Source organism: Lycium ferocissimum, unplaced genomic scaffold (genome assembly GCF_029784015.1).
Source record: "Lycium ferocissimum isolate CSIRO_LF1 unplaced genomic scaffold, AGI_CSIRO_Lferr_CH_V1 ctg11316, whole genome shotgun sequence".
Taxonomy (NCBI): domain Eukaryota; kingdom Viridiplantae; phylum Streptophyta; class Magnoliopsida; order Solanales; family Solanaceae; genus Lycium; species Lycium ferocissimum.
The window spans coordinates 17,242-26,952 of record NW_026713774.1 but is presented as its reverse complement, the minus strand read 5'-3'; the positions used below and the strand labels follow the sequence as shown (position 1 = coordinate 26,952).

Genomic DNA, 9,711 nt, shown 5'->3' with positions numbered 1-9,711 from the left:
AATGAGAAGAAGAACAAAAACAGCACCAGAAACTATAATTTTAAAACCACAACCACTATTTACAAACTCACAAACCCCAACAAGTGCAACAAATACCCCAAACTACAACATTCAAGACAAACCCACGTTCTTCTTCATCTTCTCTAACCAAAATCATCATTTTCACACTCTGATTTCAAAACCCTAAATTTTGAACTAAGTGAAAGAAAAATTTTACCTGAGAATGAATAGAGAAGCAGCAGCAATGGAGAGAGAGAGAGAGAGAGAGAGAGAGAAACGAGCAGTAGCAGCGACGAGGAAGAACAGTGATTTTGAAGAGGAAATGAGCAGCAGCAACAATGGTGGGGGTGGTCATCGATTTTTTCTTGGTTTGCTGCCTGAGGAACTGTCTTTTTTTTTTTTTAAATAAAATGAAGTGAAGTTGGGGTCGTGGGGTGGGTTGGAAAAAGATTTTGTATAATGTGTGTGGGCTTTTGTGTATTTTGTAAAAGATTATAAGTTTAAAAAGATATAATTATGTCCCCATTAACTTAATCACATTTTTAAGACAAGTTTGACCTTGGCTGGTCAAACTTGTCACCATTTCTAATTAGTAGACTTTTTTGTCACCATCAGTTTATTCTTCCCACTTTCTTCCTAATCTAATTTATTCTAGAACAGTGAAGTCACAGTGGCGGTAATTCCTGCCAACATATCGACATAGTTGATAGAGTACTGCATTTTCCCCTCTCTCTCAAAATCCTCATCTCACCCAATTCTCTGGTTGTGTTGTCTTCGTTCTTATAATTTCTTCTTGAGCTCTTGATTTCATTAATTACTTTCTCTGTGCCATCTCAGATCTCTGTTCCATTAGTTTAGCAGTTTCGATGATTCCAATCACTCCATATACTCTCAATAGATTGGGAGGTCGACCACATAAGAGATTTAAATGGACGATTTCATGTTGAAGCGTCTTGCTTTATTTCTAGAAAGTTGGTTGATGCCTATGAATGATAAAGATGTCCATCGTGTCACGACCCAAACTGATGGGCCGTAACAAGTGCCCGACCATTGCTGGCCAAGCACTCCTATGCTTGCATTTACTTCTCACTAACTGTCCTGGGCCCATATACAACTTGTAACTGTGCTATACTATCTCCCGAACAATCAACATAAAAGACATCGTACCGGGAACTCACGGCCAACGCATACATATAGACATAAGCATTGAGAGTAACAGCGCAAGCCGATTTGGCCGCTACATATATACTGTACAACAAAATGAGCGCCGATGAGGCTGTATAATATCATGGCTACATATCACTGTCTACAGACCTCTATGGAGTGCAAACTGTAGAAATGACAGGACAAGGCCCTGCCGTACCCATATATGTACGTAACCGAATAAGCATACCAAAAGGATTGAAGCTCGGATCAATGAGCATAGCAACCGCCGCCGAGGAGGTCCTACTGCGTGAATCGTCCGATCGGCTACACCGATCTGCGGCATGAACGCGGCGTCCACGGAAAGGGACGTCAGTACGAATAATGTACCGAGTATATAAGGCATGAATAGTAACATAGTAAGGGATGTAAAGTATGAATAATAACAGAATGGAAATATAGAGCACATCGTAAGATAAAAGAGTAACATGTACATATGAGTGCCTCTTAGGGCGGATGCCATGCATGCTTAGCTTTCTTTGAAAAACATTTTTTGTTCATATATACAGAAAATATGCCGAGGCGTCGGCTTCGATCCATTTAACCACATATTCCCGCATCCGGGATGATAAGTTACACCAACTGATCAGGTGGCCATGCGTCTATAGCGCCACTCCCTTTTTCCCCATATTCCCCATATACATATACATATACATATATCATATAAGCAGCATGCAGGAGAGGCCAAGGAAAGTTATGTCTCTATAGGAGTGACGTAAGGTCAGTAACCTCCGATTATATTATGGAATAATCATGGTTGCTTTGTCTCACCTTGAAGAAACAATTATTATAAGGTGAGACTGTTACACCTCGAAAAATTTCCCGTTAATGTACAGTGAATAGACGAGTGAGGGGTATGATGTGTACGAGATTTGGACAAGTAAGAAATAGTATTTGACGATCCTAATTAAGATTTCCAAAGACATTCGAGTTAACGAAGGAAAGTTGTTAAGGAAAGCAAGTCATATGTTGAGTAGCAGATAGGAATTACGAGTGTTGAACCAATGGTGTATGAATGATGCCCTAAGGAAGAGCTATAACGTCCCTTAGAATGGTATAAAAGTAAGGAACAAGTGTTAAGAAGGTTCCATAAGGATCGGAGATCAAACGAGTCGACGAAACGATTTCTGGAAAACTGGACCAACCTACGGCCAGACATACTGGCCGTATAAAATGTATGGACCATATGTCCAACCGTAGATTCAATCTAGTAGAGCATACTTCACTGGACCAGATCTACGGCCAGACATACGGACCGTATAAAACATACGGACCGTATGTTGGTCCGTATAAACTGGTCGGGACTGAACTCAATTTTATATAAGGGACCCTTTTTCATTTCATCTCATTCCATTTCTCACCTCCACCATCCAAGAAACCTCTAGAGTGTTCCAAACATTTCATCCATGAGAAATCCATAGAAATCAAGGATCAACAACAAGAAATCAAGAGAATCAAGTGAAGGAGACCCATTAAAAGTCATCCACATCAAGAAATCCCAAGAGAGAGAAAGTAGGGTTTTGGTGCTAAGGGTGAATCACCATTCTAAGCTTATTCCTCCATCATCTAAGGTAAGTTTCATGATATTTACATGTTGTTTGAAGTATTTATAAGTTAAGACTCACGAATCGTAGAAGAGTATGTGAAATGGGTCATGAATGTGTGAAAAGTGCCATTAGTGAGTAGTAGTTGGAGTGAATCATGGAAATGAATATGTTGATGTTGTGAATGTGTTATAAATGACGTTTAGAACATGAAATAAGTATTGGATATGGAAGAATACGATGATGGACTTTTAGTCGTGAATATGGAGAATTGAAGTAGAATTGTGAAATGCAAATCATATGAATGAATGACGATTGTTGTTAGTGATATTGTGATGATTGTTATGAATGTTGGGAGTTGATATGAAATATGGCGGAAAGTAGTATAAACAAAGGAAATGCTGCCTAAATTTCTATAGCTTTAGTAAGTATGCTTTCACGATGATATAGCTAATGTTGATACAAATTATCTTGAAGGTATAAACGAGTGCATTAAAGGAGAACGAGCAAGCGATAGAATAGTTAAACGACAAAGGTATGTGAGGCTAGTCCTTTCTTTCTAAGGCAATGAATCCTATGGCATGAATTTCCTCTGTCTTATGAATGTTCCATCTTCAAGAAGACAATGAGCCCTTGTTCATGAATAGTCATACGAGATAAGAGATATGTTATGATTATGATAATGTTAATGACAAGCTAAGTCTAGAGATGCTATAGTCTATGATATGATGCTCCCATTAAGCTAATGAAGCTATCCATAGTTCATTGATGTCGATCATTATACACACTCACCTTATGCTTGCTCCTTCAAGGTGAGGCAGAATACTTATGAATGCTCATAATGACATCGGGGGTCCACGACCTTACGTCACCCCGATAAAGTATGATTATCTATGAGTCTTTATGCATGTATTGCTATAAGTATGTTATGATACGCATATTATGATAAGCATGTATGATAAGTACATTATGATAAGCATGATATGATGAGCACATGATGAGATTACACCGCGCCTAGTTGGCCGGGCAGTCACCGCCAAGGCGGGCAGCTATACACCATGGCCAAATGGCATGGGCAGACACCACTAGTGGGCGGCATGAGATGATACCCCGGATGCGGGGGGCCTGGATGCAGGCTAGTGCTGATGCTATTGCTAATGCCATTGACTATCACACCGCACCTATATGATCGGGCAGTTATACGTTTATACATTTATGCACATATGACATGATGATGAGTATGAAAGTAAGTTAGCATGTATAGCTTCCTTTATGATTCAGTCAGTTACAGATTACTCCTTATTGATGCCTCCTTATTTTATTGATATCTTATCATTGTTTATGCCTTACATACTCAGTACAATATTCATACCGACGTCCTTTTCTTCGGACGCTCGTGTTCATGCCACGTGTAGACAGGGAGGTGATCCAGACTCATAGGAGCTAGCAGCTGATTAGAGAGCACTCCATTTTTCGGAGGTGCCACAGATTATTCTTTTGGTACATATATATATATATATATGTATATATTCATGATTGGGCATGGCGGGGTCCTGTCCCGCCCATATGTCTAGTGCTCTAGTATAGGCTCGTAGATACGCAGTGTGGGTAGTATGGTCCCATAGTTTGTATGTATATGCATGTGTATGTATATATTATTTTGATAGCCGAAGGGCTTATGTTTATAAAAGCAGATATGTTTTAACTAATGATAGATGTCTATGATTATGAGCATATAGTATGAGTGAGAGCAGATAAATAGCAGCATGAGCGGTGTTCGGTGGGTAGCCCCGGATACCTATCGCGGCCCGTAGTTCGGGTCGTGACAGAGACTATCAATGAAGAATAACATCAAGAGAAGACATAGAATAGGATCATAAATCTCATAAGGCATCAATTTATGTACTTTGGAATCTTTAAAAATAGTCATCATCCATGAATACAATTGAGAAATCAAGAAATAGCTCAACAGTTTTGTATCGTCATTGAAATCGTAAACTTGGAACCTTTAAACCCAGAGTCATCATCATCATAATCATCGTAGGAAAATATTCTCATCTTTGACATCATCATTATGATTGTGAAAACAGGTTCATCGTTGTTATCATAAGAGCTCACGGAGCCATAAATCTCTGATTTAGAAAATACGAACATTTTGAAAAACATTTATGAATTATTAGGAAAGGAATCATGCCTTGGAGCCATAAACATCTAACTTTTGAAAACAAGGAAGATGTGGAAACATTTATGAAGCCATAACATCGGAATCATGCGTTTGAAAGCAAGGGACGAGCCTTAACATACCTGTTCAACCTCCTATTGGCTACGCTTATGCGTCCGAGCTCATAAGCCTACATTTAAGAGTATTTATACTAACGTTAGCCTCTTTATCGCACACTTGTTTCAAGCTTCAAATCAAACTATTCTATATTCTGCCGAAAATCGGGCAGTATCTCCCCTGTTTATATGCCTAGCCCGAAGTCACAATTCGGCAACCAACAGCAACAAAAACAACAATAATGACAATAACATCATTTCCAACACCAATATGTACCATAAAACATCCCACACGATGTTTTCCAATTTTCCACAACCAACGAACTCGCTATACAATTATTTAACGACTTTATCTCCGTAAATAAACCAAAATTAACATTAATAATAGGAGATTCATACCTTATTCTTGTTAAAACAGCGATATCTTCAATATCCACCTTGAATCCACCGCAAAATCATACTAGAATCACATCCATGCGTTTATCCGAGCTTCGATTAATACTCCGTCGCTTGAAAATTGCTTACTTTGTGATCTCCTCTCTCTCTCTCTCTTCAATTTTCTGGGCTGAAATCTGGTGATAAAAGAGGGTTATTACCCTTTTTATAGGGGTCAAATTCGGGTCGGGTCACTGTAGCAATACTGTAGCACGCGTTCTGCTCTGTCAGCTGAACTTGTAACGTCCATAATTCTCTACTCCGATGTCCTATCGATGAACAGTTTATTGCGTTGAAAACTAGACTCGACGAACTTCATTTTAAGTGTTTGTTTTACCTTAAAACACTTCATATGCTAAGAGATATTTATCTCCCAATTTGGACCAAAATTTTCACACAAACATTACCCATTCGTACTACTTCGTTTCTTCCACTTATTTCCTTATAAAACCTTCCGGTATACCTTATATACATCCTTCACTTATTAAATATACTTAATAATGCTTGCTCCTTATATTCCAAAGTGATTTTACTTAACCCCAACTCAACGTACTTATGTATCAAATTTGATAAGTGCTTCTTCGAAGATACGGAGTGTAACAGATCGTTTAGTTTATTTCGACTTTTATATTGTTTTTTCGACAATTCGTCATGTGCATGTTGTATTCTTTGTTGTTCAAACAGTTGCATTCTTGTTTGGATTGTTGAAGCCTAACTTTCAATTAAAATAAAAAATCCCCAATTTCATAACTCAAAAATTGGCTAAATCTCCTTAAATATATACAAAACTCTGTATTTAATTCAGTTTAATTTCACAAATTTAAGGCGAAGCTCTATTTTTGAATTTTTTTGCACCATGCGAAATCTTTGCATTATAACGTTCTCGTTAATGAATTTTTGTCACATTACATGGATCTCTATTTGATACTAATAATAGTTTATATTTGTTTGTTTCAAACTACTAAGCTACTCTTCCTGCGTTCGAGCAGGTACATGCGCTTGGAGATTCATGTCATTTCCCTGCTTCTTATCGATGAGTCCTACTTATTATCTTTTTTTCTTCTTTCTGGCCATGCTTTCAGGTACTATTTTCTCTTCCCTTCCTCCTTCATATAGATTTGTCACTTATCTTTATATATATTTGTGTGCAAGCTTTCGCCGAATCCTAAGTTGGCATTTCGGGTCCGTAACAATAGTTTTTTAACTGGGGTTTTTTTTTTTTGGGCGATTGGTGCTCATCCTTTTAATTTTTTTACTTGATTGAACTTGATAATTGTTTTCCGCTCGCGGTCTGAATGATGGTTTTTTTTTCTTTCTACAGAATAGCCTGAGAGAAAAGAAAGACTTTGGAGGTATGTTCTCTTTTATATAATGTTTTTGACTATTAATCTTCATGAGCCTCTTTGCAGTTTGGACTTATCCTCTCTTAGCTTATGTACTTTTAGCATTTGATATGCTTTCAACATAGTCTTGATAGTTGCTTTTTCCTGTATAGAAGATAGAAAGAATAAACAAATTAAGGAGAACAATGAACAGGACAATTCCATTCAAAGAGAATTAAAAGTATTTTCTATAGGTGAGGACAACATAATATTGGCCTTTCCTCCAGCAGTAATATTGAGCATTGGAACTCCAAAGCTCTAATTCTAGTTATTGGTATTCCATGAGTCCATATTAAAGGGTTAGTAAATTGGGTCTGCAAGTAGCGGAGCATTTTTTATTCTGCATGAACAGATTACGAATTTTATAATTGCAATTTGAAAGGAATAAATTATTCTGGCTGAATGAAAATTGATACAAAAGCGTTAGTAGACCCTTTGTGAAATCAACAAACTACAACATACTCAATAGAAATCATGTGTGGTTTACATTGGGATTGAACTGTAGGATTATCTATTAGACTTTGTTCCTCGGAGCTAAGCAACATTTCCTGTTATGTATATAATAGACAACTGTTAATTTTTGCTACATAGTGCAACACCTAAAGTAGATATGTAGTTATTATTTTGTGGCGATGCAATGACTATATTTTCTAAATACCAAAGATTATTTATAATAATACCATTTTCAGTTCACAATTGTTCGTCTGATTAACACATTCTCTTTTTGGCTCTTCATTTGGTTCCGTGAATTGGAGAACACTATAGCATGGGTCCATTTTTGCTGAAGAAAATTTTTTCTGTTAAAAGGATTGTAGCTCCATTGTATCCATTCAGTAACCAATGTGGAAAACTGGTTGTTGTTTGCACTAATGGATGAAATCGTCCCAAGTTATTTTTTGAATGAAGTTTACCTATATGTGAGTTAAAATGTTCTATACTAGCCTTGCTGCTCTGGACAACCATAGTTTCATTGGCAATAATGTGATCGATGGTATATTCTTGATTCTTATCTTAATTCTACTGCTTTGGAATAGTTTCAGAGAATTTGGATGCCTTAATTCTACTGCTTTGGAATATTCCCACCATGCAGGCAGTTTTTGAAGAAGGCTAAATCTCAAGATAATTTCGTTTTGGAAAGCTGCACTGCCTTTTCTGAAAGCTGGATTGAAGTATATGTGAGTGGACAAGTTCTATACTAGCGGTTGCTGTTCTGGACAATCATAGCTTTGATTGGCAATATCGATGATATATTCTTGATTCTTATCTTGATTCTACTGGTTTGGAATAGTTTCAGAGAAATTGGATGCCTTTATAGCAAAACTTTTGTTACTTCTCTCGCAGAAAACTCGAAACAACTGCTTAGAACTCGAAACTATTGCTTTATGCAGCTATGAGGAATATTCCCTTCATGCAGGCAGTTTTTGAAGTAGGCTAAAGCTTAAGATATTATCTTTCGGGAAACCTGCACTGCCCTTTCCGAAAGCTGACTTGAAGAAAAAATAAGGATATATGTGTCGCACGTGCTTTAAAAAGGTACGTCAAACAATTAATCCAACTCTACTACTACTACTCATTCTACTATCTCCATTTACACACTTCTATTTTAACAAAGAGCTGGGTGACTTTTATTCCATCTAAATTTCAACATCCTGTCCTATGGATAGGAGTTTATACAGTTGTTGACAGGTGTTTTAGGCACCATGTTGGTTATATTGTCCTTTAAATAACTTGTGTCTCCACCTTTTTGCATGGTAGATACCTTTCTATTTTTTTTAGTTGCTCATATACTTGGGTTCTACTATATAGTTCTCGCTAATTCTACTCCTATTAGATTAGTGTTGATGGCTTCTTAGATACTCGGACAGACCAGTGGTATATCCTTGAAGAATAAATGCACTTTCTTCAAATGTATCTCATTTTTTTAGGACATCATATGTGGATGGTAAAAAATTAGAGATATATTTGGATGGAAAAACATTTTATTCTTCCAGTTGTATCTCTAATAGGATTTCCTTTTCTGAATCAGGCTTTCAACTACGTTGTGCTCTACTCTGAGCTTTTGCATTTAATACTGTTTTCTTTAAACATCTTATATGTATTAGTAATATATGAAGTTCAATCTTTACAGATATTTTGTCAACTACGACAACAGCAGAACTACAACGAGAACTGCTAAGAACAAGATGATTGTCAATGCCAATATATGCTTTGTCTATGTAAACAGTACAATGATGGATGTATATAAATGTACGATATGAACAATATGCTTCAGCAATGCAGTATTTTCTTCACTTTATATTATATTGCGCTGTGATTCCGTTCACAATTTCAGATCAACACTTGAGTAATCATAACTTTTAAAACTTCATTCAAAATGAAAATCAACTTCACACTGATACATATAGGTAAATATTGGGCCCGTGCATGCATGGGCTATTATCATCTAGTAACTAAAAGAGAGAAGATTTACCTCTTGTATGTGTAGCCTTGATCGAGAATGAACTTGGAATCTTCACTCCTCCACTCCATCAACCCAGCCACACACCCGAAAAACAAAACAAACCTTTTAAAACTTACCCGAAAAACAAAACAAACGTTTTAAAACTTAAACTAACTCGAAAAATTAAAGGTTTCAACCAAAAGTCGCTAAAACCCTAGGTATTTCGAGTTTTTGTGAATATTCAAGTAATATTCTCTGTCCCCCAAGGTCTTTTAACAATGTGAATTGGGGGTTCTTTATATAAAGAACCCCTATTTTGAGACAAACCCTTGTTTCAACCGATGTGGGACTTTGGCAAATCTGTGATTTGCTCTTTCAAGACCACGCTCAACGGCTAAGATCCAATCCAACAAACGTATGAAGGGTTGGA

At 36.9% G+C, this 9,711-nt stretch overlaps 1 long non-coding RNA gene across 1 annotated transcript; it reads left to right on the top strand.

The window, feature by feature from the left end:
- Positions 1-627: 627 nt before the first annotated feature.
- Positions 628-9,142, top strand: LOC132041713 (uncharacterized). The gene is made up of 5 exons (XR_009411195.1): positions 628-711; positions 6,449-6,541; positions 6,781-7,822; positions 8,183-8,374; positions 8,970-9,142. It is a non-coding gene; the product is annotated as an uncharacterized LOC132041713 (long non-coding RNA).
- The last annotated feature ends 569 nt before the right edge of the window (positions 9,143-9,711 follow it).